The following is a 21,363-nucleotide window of genomic DNA, read 5'->3' as shown; positions in this document are numbered from 1 at the left end:
ATTTCCACCATTGTATTGAACATAACCAGCCATGGAATCGTAGTCTGGACAAATGAGAAAAGCACAATTGCACCACTAAGTGGATTAAAACAGGTTTTTATTTTGGGAATGCGTCGAGTTGAGACGAAAACGTAATATGATTAATAACGAGGATAACACTTTCCAAATGTAGAGAGAAATTTATGAAAAAGGTTCTGATCGATTTTGATGAGCATTTGATTTTGTTGTATGACCAATTATATGTATAAGTCAAATGTTTAAAAGCAGTAATTTAAGGTCAAGATAGCATCATTTTGAAACCGCCAATTTCGGAGGTTTAGTATCTTCAATGAGTTTTACAAACGTTAAACAGCGCATCATTTGATAAAATAATTTTGACGGTATATCGTCCAAAAAGTATTTATGGTGAATTTTCTCAGGTTAATATTCATGACTACAATAAAGTCTCAACAAATTCGCTAAAGACACGAACTCTGTTACTATTTTCTGAAAAAATAATTCTGCATAATTTTAAAACTTCAAAAATTACGGTTTCGGAATTATGCCGTTTGGGCAGTAAGATCGATTTTTACCAAACCCCCACCAATTGTAAAATTGGTATTGTAAAAAAACGTAAGGGCGATACTTTAATGCTGATAGGTGGGACCGAAAATCGCCAAAGGGGCGATACTATCATTTTGTCAATTTCAATAGCAAACCCAAATTTTAATTTAATAATTTCAAATACTTCATGAAGTTTTGGATTTCGATCACTGCATCATGCAATCTAAGATGTAAAAAACACAATAGTTCTTTAATGGGAAATAAAACCAAGACTGGAAATATTCACTGTTGATTTTATTTGAATGGTGTCACTACTAGTATCGCTTTTTTCAAGAAAAAGCGTTGATTTCTTAGTTCTCAGTCGCGTTGGAAATTTGAGTAAAGTATAAACTTCAAATCGATTCAAAAAAAAAATCGATTTTTTTGGCTCAGTACAATATATAACCCCTTTAGGAAAATTCAGTTTTCCCACCACAATTTAGATATTTTATTTATTTATTCCTTCGTCTTTGGCTAATTCTGCCATACAGACTGTTACTTAAAATTATTTAACATGTACATGCTAATGCCAAAAGACCCTGACTCGTACGGTAGCAGACAAAAAGTTAAGTCGCCGGTGAGCTCTAAGCTTACATATATGATCCTTCCACGCTTTTCTAAACTTTCTCCCTTCAACTCCTTGCTCTCCCTTGAGTACTATGGCTCTAAATATTGAAAAATATACTTCACCTTCCCGTCCCTTGCTAATTAAATGCCGAAACAACTGTTGACAAATTGACTCAATAGGTCGTTAACAAAAATGGTTAATCAAAAAAAATGGTAAAAATACACAAGAACTCCCTTATCTTTCCCAGGAAATATGGGAATTGCTTTTTGGGGTTCATCGCACGATGAGTGTCGATAGAGCTGAGGCTGTCCGAAATGATGAAGTAGTGATCTGTGGGCAGAGTGTCGATGATCCCAAGGGTGTACTGAATTGAAGCTAACTCTGCGACGTAAACTGAAGCGGGATCATTGAGCTTGAATGAAGCGGTGATAGTATTGTTGAAGATACCGAAGCCAGTGGACCCATCGAGATTTGATCCGTCAGTGTAGAACATTTTGTCACAGTCGATTTCTCGGAATTTATTATAAAATATATTGGGCATCACTTGCGGGCGTTTATGGTCCGGGATTCCACGAATCTCTTCCTTCATGGATGTGCCGAAAAACACAGTAGAATCAGAAGTATCTAGGAAACGAACACGGTTGGGATTATATGAAGAAGGATTAATGCTCTGCGCCATATAGTCGAAGTACAAGGACATAAATCGGGTCTGAGAATTAAGCTCGACGAGCCTCTCGAAGTTTTCAATCACCAACGGGTTCATAATGTCGCATCGGATGGGCAATCGATATGAGAGTTACCAAAATCGATTTTTTAGCGGAAGAACGCCCGCCAGCACTTCGAGACTCATCGTATGGGTCGAGTGCATGCAACCCAAGGCAATGCGTAAGCAACGATACTGGATTCTCTCCAGTTTGATGAAGTGTATGTTCGCAGCGGAGCGGAAACAGAAACACCCGTACTCCATCACCGACAATATCGTTGTTTGGTATAACCTAATCAGGTCTCCTGGGTGGGCACCCCACCATGTTCCAGTTATTGTTCGGAGAAAATTGATCCTTTGTTGGCATTTCTGTTTCAGATACCTAATGTGACATCCCCAGGTACCTTTAGAGTCGAACCAGACCCCGAGATATTTAAATGTGAAAACCTGATTGATCGTTGCAACAATTAATAGAAGCTGGAGTTGCGCCGGCTCATGCTTCCTAGAAAAAACAACCAACTCAGTTTTCTCCGTGGAGAACTCAATACCCAGCTGAAGAGCCTAAGCAGACAAATTGTCCTAGGTATTTTGTAATGATTCTTGCAAGTCGGCAGCTTTGGGCCCTGTAACAGAGACCACCCCGTCGTCTGCAAATTGCCTTAGCGTGCATGAATTGGCAAGACAATCGTCAATGTCATTCACGTAAAAATTGTAGAGCAGGGGACTTAGACATGAGCCCTGGGGAAGACCCATGTAGCTAAATCGCGATGTTGTTAAATCGCCATGCGAAAAGTGCATGTGCTTTTCAGACAACAGGTTTAGCAAAAAGTTATTTAAAATTGGTGAAAGACCATGCTGGTGCAGCTTCTCTGGCAGAATGTTGATAGAAACTGAGTCAAAAGCCCCCTTAATATCCAAGAAGACTGGTGCCATCTGCTCTTTGTTAGCATAGGCCATTTGGATTTCTGTAGAAAGCAACGCAAGGCAATCGTTCGTCCCTTTGCCTTTGCGGAAGCCAAATTATGTATCTGACAGTAAGCCATTTGCTTCAACCCAATTGTCGAGGCGATACAAGATCATTTTCTCGAACAACGGCGAATGAACCATGAGTTGAATTAGCTGTTGGGGGAGCCGCCCATCTGTCATACCGCGAAAATCGGACGACTACGGTGGGCCGGGCACGTAGCCAGAATGTCGGACAATAGCCCGGTGAAAACGGTTCTCAATTGCAATCCGACCGGTACAAAAAGACGTGGCGCGCAGTGAGCACGATGGATCGACCAGGTGGAAGACGATTTGCGGACCCTTCGCAGACTGCGTGGCTGGCGACGCGCGGCCATGGACCGAGTGGAATGGAGGAATCTTTTGTATACGGCACAGGCCACTTCGGCCTTAATCTGTTAATAAATAAAAATCTCGAACAACTTCCGAATACAGGACAGCATCGCAATCGACCGATACAAGTTGTGGTCGGAGACTGGTTTTCCTGGTTTTTGGATGGCAATGACCTTCACTTGCCTCCAGTCATGAGGGACAATGTTACCCTCAAGAAACTTGTTAAATAAATTCAACAAGCGCTTTTTTGCAGTGTCAGGCAGATTCTTCAGCAAGTTGAATTTGATTCTGTCTAACCCTGGGGCGTTATTGTTGCATGATAAGAGAGCAAGTGAGAGCTCAACCATCGAAAACGGTGTTTCGTTCGCGGTATCGTGAGGAGACGCGGCGCGGCGCGTCTTCTGTACCAGGACAGAGTCTGGACAGATCTTCTTGGCGAAAGCGAATATCCAACGGTTTGAATATTCCATGTTCTCGTTGGTACTATTACGGTTACGCATACGTCGAGCCGTACTCCAAAGAGTGCTCATCGCTGTTTCTCTCGTTAACCCGTCGACGAACCGGCGCAAATAACTACGTGTTTTTGGCTTTCATTAGACTCTTCATTCGCCTTTCTAACGACGCGTACTGTTGATAGCTAGCGGGTAACCCGTCTTCCCGGAAGGCCTTATATGCAGTGGACTTTTCCGCGTACAGCTCTGAGCACTCTTTATCCCACCACAGGGTGGGAGACCGTCCATGGGTATTCGCGCTGGGTACTGGTTTAGTCTGAGCTTGATTCGCACTGTCGAGAATCAAGCCAGCCAAAAACCTGTACTCTTCCTCCGGGGGAAGTTCTTGAGTGGATTCGATTTTTACGGATATCGCGGTCGCGTAACTCTTCCAATCAATGTTCCGTGTGAGGTAAAACGAGACATTGATTGTTTCCGATGGTTTTGAACCGTTAGCAATTGAAATCACGATAGGCAAATGATCGCTACCGTGGGGATCAGGGATCACCTTCCACATGCAATCTAACTGTAGCGATGTCGAGCAAAGCGATAAATCCAACGCGCTTGCGCGTGCTGGTGGTGTAGGAATCCGCGTCATTTCTCCAGTGTTTAAGATGGTCATGTTGAAATTGTCGCAAAGATCTTGGATTAATGTTGATCTATTATCATCATGAAGACAGCCCCATAGCGTATCGTGCGAGTTAAAGTCTCCCAGAACTAGCCGCGGAGCCGGTAAGGATTCCGTGATACTACAAAGCGTTCGGTGCCCTATCGAGGCTCCAGGAGGAATGTAGATGGAAGCAATGCAAAGGTTTTTACCTTTGATTAGAACTTGACAAGCGACAATTTCAATGCCTGGTTACGAAGGGAGGTTAATTCGGTTGATCTTTCAACCGAATTAACCTCCCACTTTTTGATCCCCAAAAGTACCCCTCCATAAGGTTTTCTCGATCCAGACGAATTATATTAAAGTCGTGGAAGTTGAGATTTACATCGGAAGTTAACCAAGTTTCACATAATGCGAAAGCATCACATTTTAAACTGTTTAGTAAAAATTTGAAGGAATCGATTTTCGGGAGAATACTTCTGCAATTCCACTGTAGGACAGTGATCGAATCAGTGACCTCGTTTGATGACTTAGCCATCGAAGGATACGATCGCTGCAAGAAGGGGCCATTTAGCAGTCAACTGCTTCAAAAATGTTTGCACCATAGGGAGAAAATGTATCAAAATGCTTTTAAGAGGATCAGTAACATTGAAAGCTGTGAAAATTAAGTCCACTATGTCAGAAAATTTCATTAGTCCGCTACTTGACTGAGTATCTGTTTGAAAAAAGGGAACATTTGGGGTTTTTGGTGTCCCTGGAAGTGGTGGATACTCCTTGTTAGAATTAAAATTTCCAAGTCCTGGAGCAAATTGCTTCGGCTTTAGTGCATCACTTCCGTTGGATTTATTGATTGTAATTGGCGCACCCTTAGTAGACGACACCTTGGCACCCTTACAAGGCAATCGAGGGGAGGCTAGATTTCTCCTCTTCCTGGACTCTTCAGGGTTAACCAAAGATGTTCCCTCTTGTGGGTCGTCAGATTCTTGCTCAACGCCAGCCAAAAGAGCAAAGGAATTTTCGGAAGGGACAGATGGCGAAGCATTCTTAAGAATTTCTGCATAAGAGCGCTTTGAGCGTTCGTTAAGGGAGCGCTTAATTTTATCTCCGCGCTGTTTGTACGCGGGGCATGATTTAAAATCATGCGGAAGGCCCCCGCAGTAAATACACCTTTCAGTTTCTCCACCGCAAGCGTCATCCTCATGTTCTCCCTCGCATTTGCCGCACCTTTTCTTATTGCCACAATAGGTGGCTGTGTGGCCCAGCTGCTTGCAATTGCTGCAGTTTATTACCCGCGGTACAAACAGGCGAACAGGTAGACGAACCTTATCCAGGAGGACATAGTTGGGGAGGAAAGACCCGGAGAAGGTCACCCGAATCGAGTCTGACAATGAATAAGTTGTCTTATGATTCTCAGTTTTTGCTGAATACAATTGCTTGCATTCCAGAATCTTCACATGTTCAAGTGAGGGGTTCTAAAAGCAACCAACTCCGTACTTCAACACGTCTTCGCACTTCAAACCCGGCTCGGCGACGACCCCGTCGATCTCCACTGCCAAACAAGGTATATACGTCTTAAATTGCTTTGTAAAGCGCTCGCTGCCAGCAATCTGGTTTGCCTGGTCGAGGTCATTCACTAAAATGCGTATCTTATTAGCTCTAACACGTGTTATCTGAGCTACGGCCGGGTATTTAGCAGTCAGCTCCCGTGAGATCTCTAAAATATTAAGCGATTTCGTAATGGGCCGGAAATAGACCACCCAGGGCCCAGTTGAACTGGGTGGGTATGTTTTAATACGAGGAGGAATGGGGGAATCAGGGGAGGGAGTAATTTCGGGTTTATCCGGTAATTCCATGGGAATATCATTCCCATCCAATGTTACTTCGCCCTCGGCCACTTAGGCACGAGGATAGCACGTCGTGTATACGAGAGATTAAACTTATATTCAGGGGAATGGGATCTAAGAAGTAGCGACCGATCGGGGGAAAGGGAAATGAAAAAAAGATACTTAGCTTATACAGCGGCTTGTCCGGTTTTCAACTATTCACTTCACCAACCTAGGCACCGGCGAACAAAGCCTGCCTAAAACAATGGTTGACCTTCACATATATATATATATATATATATATATATATATATATATATATATATATATATATATATATATATATATATATATATATATATATATATATATATATATATATATATATATATATATATATATATATATATATATATATATATATATATATATATATATATACATATATATATATATATATATATATATATATATATATATATATATATATATATATATATATATATATATATATATATATATATATATATATATATATATATATATATATATATATATATATATATATATATATATATATATATATATATATATATTGATTTACTCTATACACAGCACAAGAAATCGATCTGCTTCGATCGAGAGCTCAGACGATTGTGAACAACTTCCGAATACAGGACAGTATTGCAATCGGTCGATACGAGTTGTGGTCGGAGGCTGGTTTTTGGTTGGTGGTCATGAATATGCAATTTTTTTGGTTTGGTGGTGAATAGTTAGTTAGTTATTAGCAAAAACAACAAAGCGAAACTAACAACCAAGCATCTCCATTGAAATCCTTATCGGAGGATGCGCATGGTGTTTCGTATTTTCAAAGTTTTACAACACGTGCTTTCACAAACTGTTTGTAATGCTAAATTTTCTTTATATTCAAAAGCATATATACCGCTGTTGTGTGCATATTCGTTCCGTCCCAATATCATAGAATATGTGTCAATTATGCGTTCCTTAAATTGACTGTCTACGCGAGGGTCAAAGGACTGAGTCGTGTTATTGCATCCGCGGTTATAACGTCCGAATGGAGTGCGTCGCTACGTACGGGACATTATGACGCACAAGCATGTATTATAATATCCGAAAGTAAGAATGTGTCAAAAGATCCGAAATAGTTCCTGTTGCAAGTCCGAAACGATACTGCGTCAGTATTTCTGGGATCCTATAATGCATATGAATGTTATGATGTAAAGTTATTGTCTTGTATGATGTAAAGTTTTTGTGTTGCAAGGTCTGGGAATAAATGGCAAACTCATAGTTTCGAATGTAATGTTGCATAAGAACTGCGTAATAACATGGGGATGTTTCATAAAGTCTGTGACGTTATGAAAACGAATATGCGTCATGAAGTACTGGACTGTATGACACATATGATTTAAGGATCATATTTCGTTATCAAAATCCTGGACACTGTATCGTACTTTTACACAACAATAAATATGAATTTTATGTTAGACGTCATTCCAAACTTGATACAAATTACCAAACCATTATTCACAAAATGACGAGACTTGCATGCGCAGTTGACTGGCCAGAAAAATAATGAATTTTTGAAAACTCAATCGGCCCACCCCTGAGTCGATTCCTAGTCCCACCAGGAGCTCTTGCACAAAATTTGAAGCAAATCGGACAAGTCTAGCTACCGGACCAACGTGCCTGAAGTTTGTATGAGATTTTTCGACAATTTACATGGAGAAAACCCACTAACTCGCATTTTTGCCGCTAGGTGACACTGTATGCATCGTATTATCACTGTAAGTGAAAATAAGGTAGATAATTTTATTGTCTACAACTTTGTCGAAGACTGCTAGTCAATCCGGCTTTGTTAAAAGAAGTTATTAAAATTTTAATGAAGTGATATCTGAGTCAGTTTTCCATGGGGCCTAGTAGTGCATGGTTGTGTATCAGTACTCGATTCCCACGAACTATACATTTTTGTGAAAGAACCACTTTTGCAAACATCCTAACCAAAGCTTTTAATTTAATAATTCAAACCGGTAGGTACCCAGACTGTTTAAAAAAAGCCTGAGTAATTCCAATTTTCAAAGCTGGTGATCCAAACCAACCTTGCAACTATAGACCAATTTCAACATTGTGCGTTTTCAATAAAATTCTTGAGAAATTGCTCATCACTCGACTACTCGACTTTTTGAACAAACACAACATAATCTACAACTACCAGTATGGGTTCAGACAGAGCTGCAGCACTTTAATTGCAATGACCGAACTAATTGACTCCATCATTAGTCAAATTGATCGCAAAAGAATTGTTGGTGCCCTTTTTCTGGACCTAAAAAAAGCTGGATCACTCAATCCTGCTTAAGAAGTTAGAATGCTATGGTATCAGGGGATTAGCAAATCATATTATTCGAAGCTATCTGTCGTATAGGAACCAATTCGTATCTATTGGAGACTCGTGTAGCTCTTATAGACCAATAGAAATAGGAGTGCCCCAAGGCAGTAATATTGGGCCACTATTATTTTTATTGTATATCTAGGTCATTGATAGACTCGGGTTAAAAGTGACTCCTCGTCTTTTCGCTGATGACACAGCGTTGTTCTACCCGAACAACAACGGCGACATTGAATCGGATTTAAAAACATTAACGACGTATTTCACAATCGTCTGAACTCTCGATCGAAGCAGATCGTTTTCTTGTGCTGTGCATAGAGTGGATCAATATAAATATATACATTGTGAAGGCCAGTCATTGTTTGCGGCAGGCTTTGTTCGCCGGTGCCTAGGTTGGTGAAGTGAATAGTTCAATAACCGGACAAGCCGCTATATAAGCTAAGTATCTTTTTTTTCTCATTTCCCTTTCCTCCGATCTGTCGCTACTTCTTAGATCCCTTTCCCCTGAATATAAGTTTCATCTCTCGTTTACACCACGTGCTATCCTCGTGCCTAAATGGCCGAGGGCGAAGTAACATTGGATGGGAATGATATTCCCATGGATATACCGGATAAACCCGAAATTACTCCCTCCCCTGATTCCCCCAGTCCTCCTCGTATTAAAACATACCCACCCAGTTCAACTGGGCCCTGGGTGGTCTATTTCCGGCCCATTACGAAATCGCTTAATATTTTAGAGATCTCACGGGAGCTGACTGCTAACTACCCGGCCGTAGCTCAGATAACACGTGTTAGAGCTAATAAGATACGCATATTAGTGAATGACCTCGACCAGGCAAACCAGATTGCTCGCAGCGAGCGCTTTACAAAGCAATTTAAGGTGTATATACCTTGTTTGGCAGTGGAGATCGACGGGGTCGTTGCCGAACCGGGTTTGAAGTGCGAAGACGTGTTGAAGTATGGAGTTGGTTGCTTTAAGGACCCCTCACTTGAACATGTGAAGATTCTGGAATGCAAGCAATTGTATTCAGCAAAAACTGAGAATCATAAGACAACTTATTCATTGTCAGACTCGATTCGGGTGACTTTCTCCGGGTCTTCCCTCCCCAACTATGTCCTCCTGGATAAGGTTCGTCTACCGGTTCGCCTGTTTGTACCGCGGGTAATGAACTGCAGCAATTGCAAGCAGCTGGGCCACACAGCCACCTATTGTGGCAATAAGAAAAGGTGCGGCAAATGCGAGGGAGAACATGAGGATGACTCTTGCAGTGGAGAAACTGAGAAGTGTACTTACTGCGGGGGCCTTCCGCATGATCTTAAATCATGCCCCGCGTACAAACAGCGCGGGGATAAAATTAAGCGCTCCCTTAAGGAACGCTCGAAGCGCTCTTATGCAGAAATTCTTAAGAATGCTTCGCCATCTGTCCCTTCCGAAAATTCCTTTGCTCTTTTGGCTGGCGTTGAGCAAGAATCTGACGACCCACAAGAGGGAACATCTTTGGTTAACCCAGGGGAGTCCAGGAAGAGGAAAAATCAAGCTTCCCCTAGATTGCCTCGTAAGGGTGCCAAGGTGTCGTCCACTCAGAGTGCGCCAACTACAATCAATAAATCCAACGGAAGTGATGCACTAAAGCCGAAGCAATTTGCTCCAGGACTTGGAAATTTTAATTCTAACAAGGAGTATCCACCACTTCCAGGGACACCAAAAACCCCAAGTGTTCCCTTTTTTCAAACAAATACTCAGTCCAGTAGCGGACTAATGAAATTTTCTGACATAGTGGACTTAATTTTCACAGCTTTCAATGTTACTGATCCTCTTAAAAGCTTTCTGATACATTTTCTCCCTATGGTGCAAACATTTTTGAAACAGTTGACTGCTAAATGGCCCCTCCTTGCAGCGATCGTATCCTTCGATGGCTAAGTCATCAAACGAGGTCACTGATTCAATCACTGTCCTACAGTGGAATTGCAGAAGTATCCTCCCGAAAATCGATTCCTTCAAATTCTTACTAAACAGTTTAAAATGTGATGTTTTCGCATTATATGAAACTTGGTTAACTTCCGATATAAATCTCAACTTCCACGACTTTAATATAATCCGTCTGGATCGAGAAAACCCTTATGGAGGAGTACTTTTGGGGATCAAAAAGTGCTATTCTTTCAACCGAATTAACCTCCCTTCGACACCAGGCATTGAAATTGTCGCTTGTCAAGTTCTAATCAAAGGTAAAGACCTTTGCATTGCTTCCATCTACATTCCTCCTAGAGCCTCGGTAGGTCACCGAACGCTTTGTAATATCACGGAATCCTTACCGGCACCGCGGCTAGTTCTGGGAGACTTTAACTCGCACGGTACGGTATGGGGCTGTCTTCATGATGATAATAGATCAACATTAATCCAAGATCTTTGCGACAATTTCAACATGACCATCTTAAACACTGGAGAAATGACGCGGATTCCTACACCACCAGCACGCGCAAGCGCGTTGGATTTATCGCTATGCTCGACATCGCTACAGTTAGATTGCAGGTGGAAGGTGATCCCTGATCTCCACGGTAGCGATCATTTGCCTATCGTGATTTCAATTGCTAACGGTTCAAGACCATCGGAAACAATCAATGTCTCGTATGACCTCACACGGAACATTGATTGGAAGAGTTACGCGACCGCGATATCCGTTAAAATCGAATCCACTCAAGAACTTCCTCCGGAGGAAGAGTACAGGTTTTTGGCTGGCTTGATTCTCGACAGTGCGAATCAAGCTCAGACTAAACCAGTACCCAGCGCGAATACCCATGGACGGTCTCCCACCCTGTGGTGGGATAAAGAGTGCTCAGAGCTGTACGCGGAAAAGTCCACTGCATATAAGGCCTTCCGGGAAGACGGGTTACCCGCTAGCTATCTACAGTACGCGTCGTTAGAAAAGCGAATGAAGAGTCTAATGAAAGCCAAAAAACGCAGTTATTGGCGCCGGTTCGTCGACGGGTTAACGAGAGAAACAGCGATGAGCACTCTTTGGGGTACGGCTCGACGTATGCGTAACCGTAATAGTACCAACGAGAATGTGGAATATTCAAACCGTTGGATATTCACTTTCGCCAAGAAGATCTGTCCGGACTCTGTCCCGGTACAGAAAACGTGCCGCGCCGCGTCTCCTCACGATACCGCGAACGAAACACCGTTTTCGATGGTGGAGTTCTCACTTGCTCTCTTATCACGCAACAATAATGCCCCAGGGTTAAACAGAATCAAATTCAACTTGCTGAAGAATCTGCCTGACACTGCAAAAAGGCGCTTGTTGAATTTATTTAACAAGTTTCTTGAGGGTAACATTGTCCCTCATGACTGGAGGCAAGTGAAGGTCATCGCCATCCAAAAACCAGGAAAACCAGCCTCCGACCACAACTCGTATCGGCCGATTGCAATGCTGTCCTGTATTCGGAAGTTGTTCGAGAAAATGATCTTGTATCGCCTCGACAATTGGGTTGAAGCAAATGGCTTACTGTCAGATACACAATTTGGCTTCCGCAAAGGCAAAGGGACGAACGATTGCCTTGCGTTGCTTTCTACAGAAATCCAAATGGCCTATGCTAACAAAGAGCAGATGGCATCAGTCTTCTTGGATATTAAGGGGGCTTTTGACTCAGTTTCTATCAACATTCTGTCAGAGAAGCTGCACCAGCATGGTCTTTCACCAATTTTAAATAACTTTTTGCTAAACCTGTTGTCTGAAAAGCACATGCACTTTTCGCATGGCGATTTAACAACATCGCGATTTAGCTACATGGGTCTTCCCCAGGGCTCATGTCTAAGTCCCCTGCTCTACAATTTCTACGTGAATGACATTGACGATTGTCTTGCCAATTCATGCACGCTAAGGCAACTTGCAGACGACGGCGTGGTCTCTGTCACAGGGCCCAAAGCTGCCGACTTGCAAGGACCATTACAAAATACCTTGGACAATTTGTCTGCTTGGGCTCTTCAGCTGGGTATTGAGTTCTCCACGGAGAAAACTGAGTTGGTTGTTTTTTCTAGGAAGCGTGAGCCGGCGCAACTCCAGCTTCTAGTAATGGGTGTAACGATCAATCAGGTTTTCACATTTAAATATCTCGGGGTATGGTTCGACTCTAAAGGTACCTGGGGATGTCACATTAGGTATCTGAAACAGAAATGCCAACAAAGGATCAATTTTCTCCGAACAATAACTGGAACATGGTGGGGTGCCCACCCAGGAGACCTGATCAGGCTATACCAAACAACGATATTGTCGGTGATGGAGTACGGGTGTTTCAGTTTCCGCTCCGCTGCGAACATACACTTCATCAAACTGGAGAGAATCCAGTATCGTTGCTTGCGCATTGCCTTGGGTTGCATGCACTCGACCCATACGATGAGTCTCGAAGTGCTGGCGGGCGTTCTTCCGCTAAAAAATCGATTTTGGGAACTCTCATATCGATTGCTCATCCGATGCGACATTCTGAACCCGTTGGTGATTGAAAACTTCGAGAGGCTCGTCGAGCTTAATTCTCAAACCCGATTTATGGCCTTGTACTTCGACTACATGGCACAGAGCATTAACCCTTCTTCACATACTCCCAACCGTGTTCGTTTCCTAGATACTTCTGATTCTACTGTATTCTTCGACACATCCATGAAGGAAGAGATTCGTGGAATCCCGGACCATATACGCCCGCAAGTGATCCCCAATATATTTTATAATAAATTCCGAGAAGTCGACTGTGACAAAATGTTCTACACTGACGGATCAAATCTCGATGGGTCCACTGGCTTCGGTATCTTCAACAATACTACCACCGCTTCATTCAAGCTCAATGATCCCGCTTCAGTTTACGTCGCAGAGTTAGCTGCAATTCAGTACACCCTTGGGATCATCGACACTCTGCCCACAGATCACTACTTCATCATTTCGGACAGCCTCAGCTCCATCGAGGCTCTTCGTGCGATGAAGCCCAAAAAGCAATTCCCATATTTCCTGGGGAAGATACGGGAGTCCTTGTGTACGTTATCTGAAAAATCTTATCAAATTACCTTTGTTTGGGTCCCCTCTCATTGCTCTATTCCGGGCAATGAAAAGGCCGACTCATTAGCAAAGGTGGGCGCATTAAATGGTGACATTTACGAAAGACCAATCTGCTTCAACGAATTTTTTAGTATTTGTCGTCAGAGGACACTCAGCAGTTGGCAAACCTCGTGGAGCAATGGTGAACTTGGACGATGGCTACATTCCATTATCCCAAAGGTATCAACGAAGCCTTGGTTCAGGGGGATGGATGTGGGTCGGGATTTTATTCGTGTAATGTCCCGACTTATGTCCAACCACTACACCTTGGATGCGCATTTGTGGCGTATTGGGCTTGCGGAGAGTAGTTTGTGCGCTTGTGACGAGGGCTATCACGACATCGAGCATCGAAATGAGCATCCCATCAAATCATAGTGCGTATTAAACTGAAATATATTCAATGCAATCCTCTGACATATCAACTGGACATCAGTTGATTCAGTCTGTAACATAACTTCTATTGATAAAAGTCAAGGCAAAGGGATGCAGTATGTTTTATTTCATCGTTACTATTATGAGTAGGACAATGTGTAAATGTTTTGAAATAATTCATCTGAACATTCCAACTCAAAAACATTTCAGTTCGAATTTCTACATATTAAAGACCCCCCCCCCCCTCACCGCTCACTACGCCCTATTGCTAAACTACCTACGCTCATGAAATTGAGCTAAGGTTTTTGAATAATTCATCCAAACATACCAATGTGGTAAATCTAAAATATATAATGTTATTTTGGAATTCTATATGAAATTCCATTGGTACACCCGCAGTGTTGGCAATAAAAATGATTTTTGGCATTTAATTCGATGTATTGAACTTTGAACAGCTATAACTTGGCTTAGAGACATTCTAACACCATACATTCTTCGGCAAAGTTGTTCAGCATATCCTGGACTATACTTCTATCTAATTGTTGGCTTACTACAGGAAGAATTGTAGTCTGTAGAATTAAAAATGCAAAAATGTAGGTTTTCCCATACTAATCTCCATACAAATTTCAAACGCAATGCGCTACGCCGGGTCAACACCAATCGACCCCAAATTTTGCACAGTTGTTTGGGACCCCAAAAGGAACCAAAAAAGTGCTGTGCTCGGTTGATGTGGCTATGATTACGTTTTTCCATATAACAACGCCCCACCCTAATATATATATATATATATATATATATATATATATATATATATATATATATATATATATATATATATATATATATATATATATATATATATATATATATATATATATATATATATATATATATATATATATATATATATATATATATATATATATATTTTACGTTTTAACGACATTCAATTAGATAGAGATTACTGGGTAGGGAAAGTTATGAAACTTAGAGCCATAGTACTCAAGTGAGAGCAATGATGTGAAGTAAACAGATCGGAAAACTAGAAGTGGCAGGGTCATTAGAACAGGCTTAATATCGTGCGGGCTTAATTTTTGCCTTCTGATAATGAGGGTCGAGCTTAGGCAGAATAACTACGAATCACTCGAGTTCACTATCATGTGTCCTTGATAAAGGTAGATGTATCTATCTTTACCGTGACAACCGGCAATTGATAAATGCTACAAACGCTTCAAAACAGATGTCTTAAAATTATTTATAAAAAACCAATTATGTACCCTACTATTTTGTTATACAATAATAATGACCATAATATTTTACCTTTACTTGGGTTGACTAACTACCAAACAATAATATACATCCACAATGCTTTGCATAATACTATTGCTCATAATGATCTAGAATTTACAACAGGTATTCGAGCTCACAGCACTAGACAAGCCATTCATTTATTATACTCCAGAGTATCCACGAACCTTGGTCAAAGACGCATTTCTTTCATCGGACCTAAGTTAATCAACCAGCATCCTACTGATTTAAAGCAAATAACATGTCGCACTCGTTTCCAAGCAAAATAGAAACTAATTTTAAAAAATAAAAGGAGAATTTTTAATATAAACTTCGTTCACCACGTTCCTTTAGTTATAATTGGTTAACATTTTTTTAATAAAAACAATTGATAAATGCATTTTTTTTCTAGCAATAAGTAATAAATAAATTTAAATTATTATAAGCTTCCTGCAAAGCTACGATGGGACCCCTAAAAAGGATTCTTTTCCGCTGTGTACTCGCCGTAGCTTCTTGTCAAATTTTGTGTTTTGTCGGTCTCGTATTGTTTTTTTTGTTCTCAGCGTTTCCGCGATTCGTAACTTTGTTTTGTTGTGCTGACCTTTTTTTTGTACGCTGAGAACTGATGTGTCCACTACCAGGGGGCTCCGTTTGTGAGCTTTTTGGTGTGGGGGTAAGAAGCGGGCTATTAAAAAAAAAGAAAAAAGAAAAAAAAAGTAATAAAAACAATTGTGAAGTAAAAAAAAATAACCTCATATGACTCAATAACAGATCGAACATTCTAAAATGTTTTTGGATGACATCAAAATTATAGTATTTTGAGAGAATATTTTTCAGTGAAAAGGACAAGCGCTAGTTTATAAAAATATATTGAGAATAGGCCGAAACCTTTTGATCGATCGTAGCGGTAGAACCTATTCCTGCCTACCGATATTCAATTAACACAATCGAACGAAACACAAATTGGCGAAACAAAAAACAAACAAACAAAAGACGGACTGTGATACGAAAGTATAAAATAATACACAGTGCTGGACGATGATCAACCGACCGCCGCTGGCGGTGGCTGAACGGGACTGGGCTTTATTTTATTTGGCGCACTTTATCACAGATAATATTTCGGCGGGGGCATGTGCACAGATTGCGCTCTACCGCAACATACTCCCCCACCAAAACGAACGTTTTATATCAAGAACTACACGATTGTTGATTGGGTTTTAATTAAATCAAATGACAAGAACTGCGGAATTTTGAAATTGAACTTCTAAACGTTTCTTCCATTGTTGTAAATTTGGACAGTGGCATTCCATTGTGGTGACATGATGGCGTTCAGCGATTTACTTCGACGGAGCACTTGCTGTTTGATGAATGCATTTGGGGACGTTGCGATCCGCGCAACTGGGATCCCGCTGGAGTGATGCATTCCACTGTTTCCAGTTCACAAAAAAGGTGATAAAAATGTAGTTGACAACTACCGTGGTATTACAACGCTAAGCGCAGTTCCTAAGCTGTTTGAAATGGCTGTGTTGGAACCCATCTCCAGCCACTGCAAACAGTATATCTCCGAGACTCAGCATGGATTTATGCCGAAACGTTCAACATCTACGAATCTTCTGTCGTTCACAACATATGTTACAGATGCTATGTCGGACGGCCTTCAAACTGACGTTATCTACACGGACCTTTCAGCTGCTTTTGACAAGTTAAATCACGCTATTGCAGTGGCAAAATTGGATAGACTCGGCTTTGGTACTAATATTCTCCGTTGGATGCAATCGTATCTCAGTGATCGTCGTCTAGCAGTCAAGATAGGTGATTGTGTATCCGAAGAGTTCTGTGCTTCATCTGGTATTCCGCAAGGCAGCCATCTCGGTCCATTGATTTTTCTTTTGTATTTCAACGACGTTAACTTTTGTTTAGAAGGACCACGGTTGTCTTTCGCCGACGACCTCAAGTTATACCATAGAATCCGGAATACTGATGATGCAGCTTTCCTTCAACGCCAACTGGAAACCTTTGCGGAATGGTGCGAGATCAACCGAATGACCCTAAACCCCAAGAAATGTACGGTCATTACGTTCTCGAGGAAAAAAACGCCAATTCGATTTGATTACTGTCTAGCTGAATCCACAATTGACAGAGCGAATTGCGTCAAAGATCTCGGAGTTTTTCTCGATGAACAACTGACGTTTAAACAGCATATCAGCTATATTGTCGCAAAGGCATCACGCTGTTTGGGGTTCATAATGAGAATATCTAAGCACTTTTCAGATATTTACTGCTTGAAATCTCTCTACTGCTCACTCGTTCGATCAACTCTGGAATATTGTTCAGTTGTGTGGAACCCTCATTATCTCAACGGTGTCCATCGAATTGAGGCAGTACAGCGCAGATTTGTTCGGTTTGCCCTTCGTCGATTGCCTTGGAGCAACCCTCACCAGCTGCCAAGTTATGAAAGCCGGGGTTTGCTTATTGGACTCGATACATTGCAAGTGCGACGGGATCTATTCCGTGCTATGACGATTTCGGATATTTTGCAAGATCGAATTGACTGCCCCGAGCTTCTCAGTGCGATAAACATGAACGTTCGCCCTCGCGCCCTTCGCAATAATTTATTCCTCCGATTACCTCTTCGCCGGACTAACTATGGAGTGAACGGTGCCATCATTGGTTTGCAGCGGACCTTCAACAGAGTTTCATCCGAGTTCGATCTTCACATTCCACGTAGCAGATTACAATTTGACTTTTTAAATAGATTAAGAAATTATCATTAGGACCACACTGTGTCTGTTGATATTAATTAATTATAAATAAATAAATAAATAAATAAGCGGCTGCAAGTACGCCCACACCGGCTTAGCTCCGCAGGGGGATGATATTGCTAAGCGGCTGCATACTTGCCCACACCGGCATAGCTGAAGTGACGCGAAATAGATCCGTAACCGATTGTCCTCACATGAAATCCATTTGAATTAGCGGTCGGCAGGTTGTTGTGGTACGGCGGTATCCTGGTCACGGCACCATATGATCGATCGTAGCGGTAGAACCTATTCCTGCCTACCGATATTCAATTAACACAATCGAACGAAACACAAATTGGCGAAACAAAAGACGGACTGTGATACGAAAGTATAAGATAATACACAGTGCTGGACGATGATCAACCGACCGCCGCTGGCGGTGGCTGAACGGGACTGGGCTTTATTTTATTTGGCGCACTTTATCACAGATAATATTTCGGCGGGGGCATGTGCACAGATTGCGCTCTGCCGCAACACCTTTATTATTTGAGAGGCTTGCGGTGATCACGGTAGAAGTCCACCAGATCAACATAGATCCCAAAACTCAAAATAATCTATTATCATGTTATTATATGAGTATTCCTCGTATCTTAATGATTAGCTGAACATGTAAAAAACCTGTTTTAATCCACCTAGTGGTTCAATTGTGCCTTTCTCATTTGTCCAAACTACGATTCCATGGCTGGTTATGTTCAATACAACGGTGGATATGTATATTACATATTCAGTACGATTTGCACATACATACAATGGATCGACAGCCACGATCTTGAGATGCTATGTGTCGACACTGAAACATCGCTTAGAACCAGCGGCGGATCAAGGAAGAGGATCCGGGGGGTCCGGACCCTGCCGAAAATTTTCAACTTGTTAAGAAATTTTAAACTTTTAAGGAAATCCCGGGCCGGGATTAGGTTGACCATTTTTAGAGTGATTGCATAACCTTTCTATATGAGAAAGGCAAAAATCCTGTTTTAAATTCTAAATATTGCATTAAAAAATTCTTATCTACACCCAAAACGTACCTGGTAAGATTCGCTTACATTAATGCAATAAATACGAGCGAAAATTGCAAGCGTTCTGGTAATGTGCGAAAATTGCAAGAAGCTTCCTTGCATGCAATGCAAGAAACAGAAAAAAACGAATTTTGTCTATGCATTAGCGATGTATGTGTATTGGTGACCAACATGCGTTAGAAATAAAGACTGTGGGCTTTGTAAAATGAACTCCACACAACCAGATCACTGAGCAATACTTTATCCACCCAACCATACTACCAGATAGTTATAAGTGGATAAAAGTCATATATAAACACTTAGATGATTTCACGAATAATGAAAAAAGTAAAACACGCACCCAGATTTGAGGCCCTTGTGCATCTTAGCGATACCTATGAGCACTGATCTGTCCTTACACGTAAGAATGGAACGTTAAAACTCGTAGAATCGTCACATCCGCAATTTGATGCCGTCTCGTGTGTAATTAATAAACCACAAAACTGCGTTTGATGATGTTGGTAAGGAATGAATAAAAAGCAGACGGAAAATAAAAACTCGCTGTGCGTTTCTATAACACCCAGTATAGACACGTGAATGTGGTGGTAGTCCTTTGACAGTGTGTTGAAGAAACGTTAGTACGAATAGCGCGAGATGAAGTAATTTTATATGCTTGCAGTGATTGCAAGCGGCTTTCACTGCAAAATTGCAAGCGATGCTAACATTATTTGTAAGTGATTGTCGCTTGCAACTATTGCAAGAGATTTTTGTTTTGGGTGTATGAAATAAATATTTGTGCATAGAAAGGTATCATTAAAATACGAAAAAAACTAATTACGAACAATTTAACAAAAAGTAAGAAGAATTGACTGATGTTGAGTAGTCCGGTTTTCCGAAGATAGTTACTATTAGTTACCCTCATGAGATATTTCGAACAGAAAGTTCGCTCGAAATTTCCAATAATTTTTTCTAATAACCTCAATTGAAAAAATTGTCACTTTTTATAAAACAACAATAGCGTTCATAGAGTAGTTTTGTCATTGAAAACTATTCTAGTAGTTTTGGAAATTGCCATCCCATGATTTTTTGACGTAGGACTACGTCTTTGTTTTCGATATAGGGGTGCACGTTGCAAATTCTACAAAAATGGTATGTAACGAAAAGTGGTCCAATTTTAAACGCATATAATTCAGCCATCTCACGATAAATTTTCAAATTTTTTGCGCATATCGCCCCGAAATACTTCTAAGAATAGATTACAATAGATAAATCCAAAGATTTTTGATATCATGGCATTAAAAATTTAAATAATGAACAACCTAGTCAAAATATCGCGCATTTACACACAGAAGATAGCGCTTCCCTAGTCCAGCACGACAGATTTGTGTACCTAGCGCGCTACGCTTCTATGAATGACGTCATCATCGACTATTTAAACGGACGGATTTCGCCGAACACGCTCAGTTCCCTGTTGAGCGGCAGGCGAAGCAGGTCACTGCGCTGTGTGCTTTCACAGCCAGTGTAGCTCAGTTAGAAGTCCGTTACACTGCCTGTGGAGGTACGCTACCCAGTGAATACGAATGAGCTTGCCCGTTCAAACACTATGCTATCTTTTGTGTTGTGCTCGTTTCCAGCACACTTTTATGTATAATTATTCGTACACAAAATAGTTTGTACATGCGAGCTCCATTTGCAAACGCGGTTAACATAGTGCCGTGGTATTAGTTGCCTATTTCGCTCTACCCATCATCATCAGCGTTCATTCATTTTGCTTTGTGCGCTTGGGTTTGATGTTTGAGGCGAATGTGTAGGTAGGTAGATCTAATTTGTTACTAAATTGCACAACGAAAGTTTATTATTTACGTTCGATCAATTCATTGATTCCCCATCACGTGATTCATTTCCACTCAGCCTATAGTATTTTGATTCTACTAATAGGTACATACTACAAAGCCTATTTATGAATGAATACACTGCCACTTGAAAAACCGTTGCAAAAACGCATCTTGTCCATATATAAAATTGTTTTCGATTCTTGTATATTTATAGTTTCGATATATGGTTAAGACCACTGTATCGCTATATTTGTATGCGTACTTTAGGAAAGTTACAATAATGGCCAAATATAACTGGAATGCTTGGTCTATACATGAAATGTGATTATATTGTCTAAAATTTGATTTTTCTTCACTGGCCCGGGTTTTTTACCACACATAATCGCAAAGTTTTTACAAGCAAATCTTATGCTATAAAGATTTAGCTCCAGATATTAGTTCGGTCATAGTTTTCTGCCTTCTTTCTTCACATCTTCCTT

General features: G+C 41.0%; 1 protein-coding gene across 6 annotated transcripts in view; it reads left to right on the top strand.

Moving 5' to 3' along the window:
• LOC131678572 (C2 domain-containing protein 5) overlaps positions 1-21,363 on the top strand; it is a 1,698,126-nt gene that overhangs the window by 789,683 nt on the left and 887,080 nt on the right. The gene's annotated exons all lie outside the window — the stretch shown is intronic.

Source organism: Topomyia yanbarensis, chromosome 2 (assembly GCF_030247195.1).
Source record: "Topomyia yanbarensis strain Yona2022 chromosome 2, ASM3024719v1, whole genome shotgun sequence".
Classification (NCBI taxonomy): Eukaryota; Metazoa; Arthropoda; class Insecta; order Diptera; family Culicidae; genus Topomyia; species Topomyia yanbarensis.
This window is presented reverse-complemented; position numbering and strand designations above follow the sequence as displayed.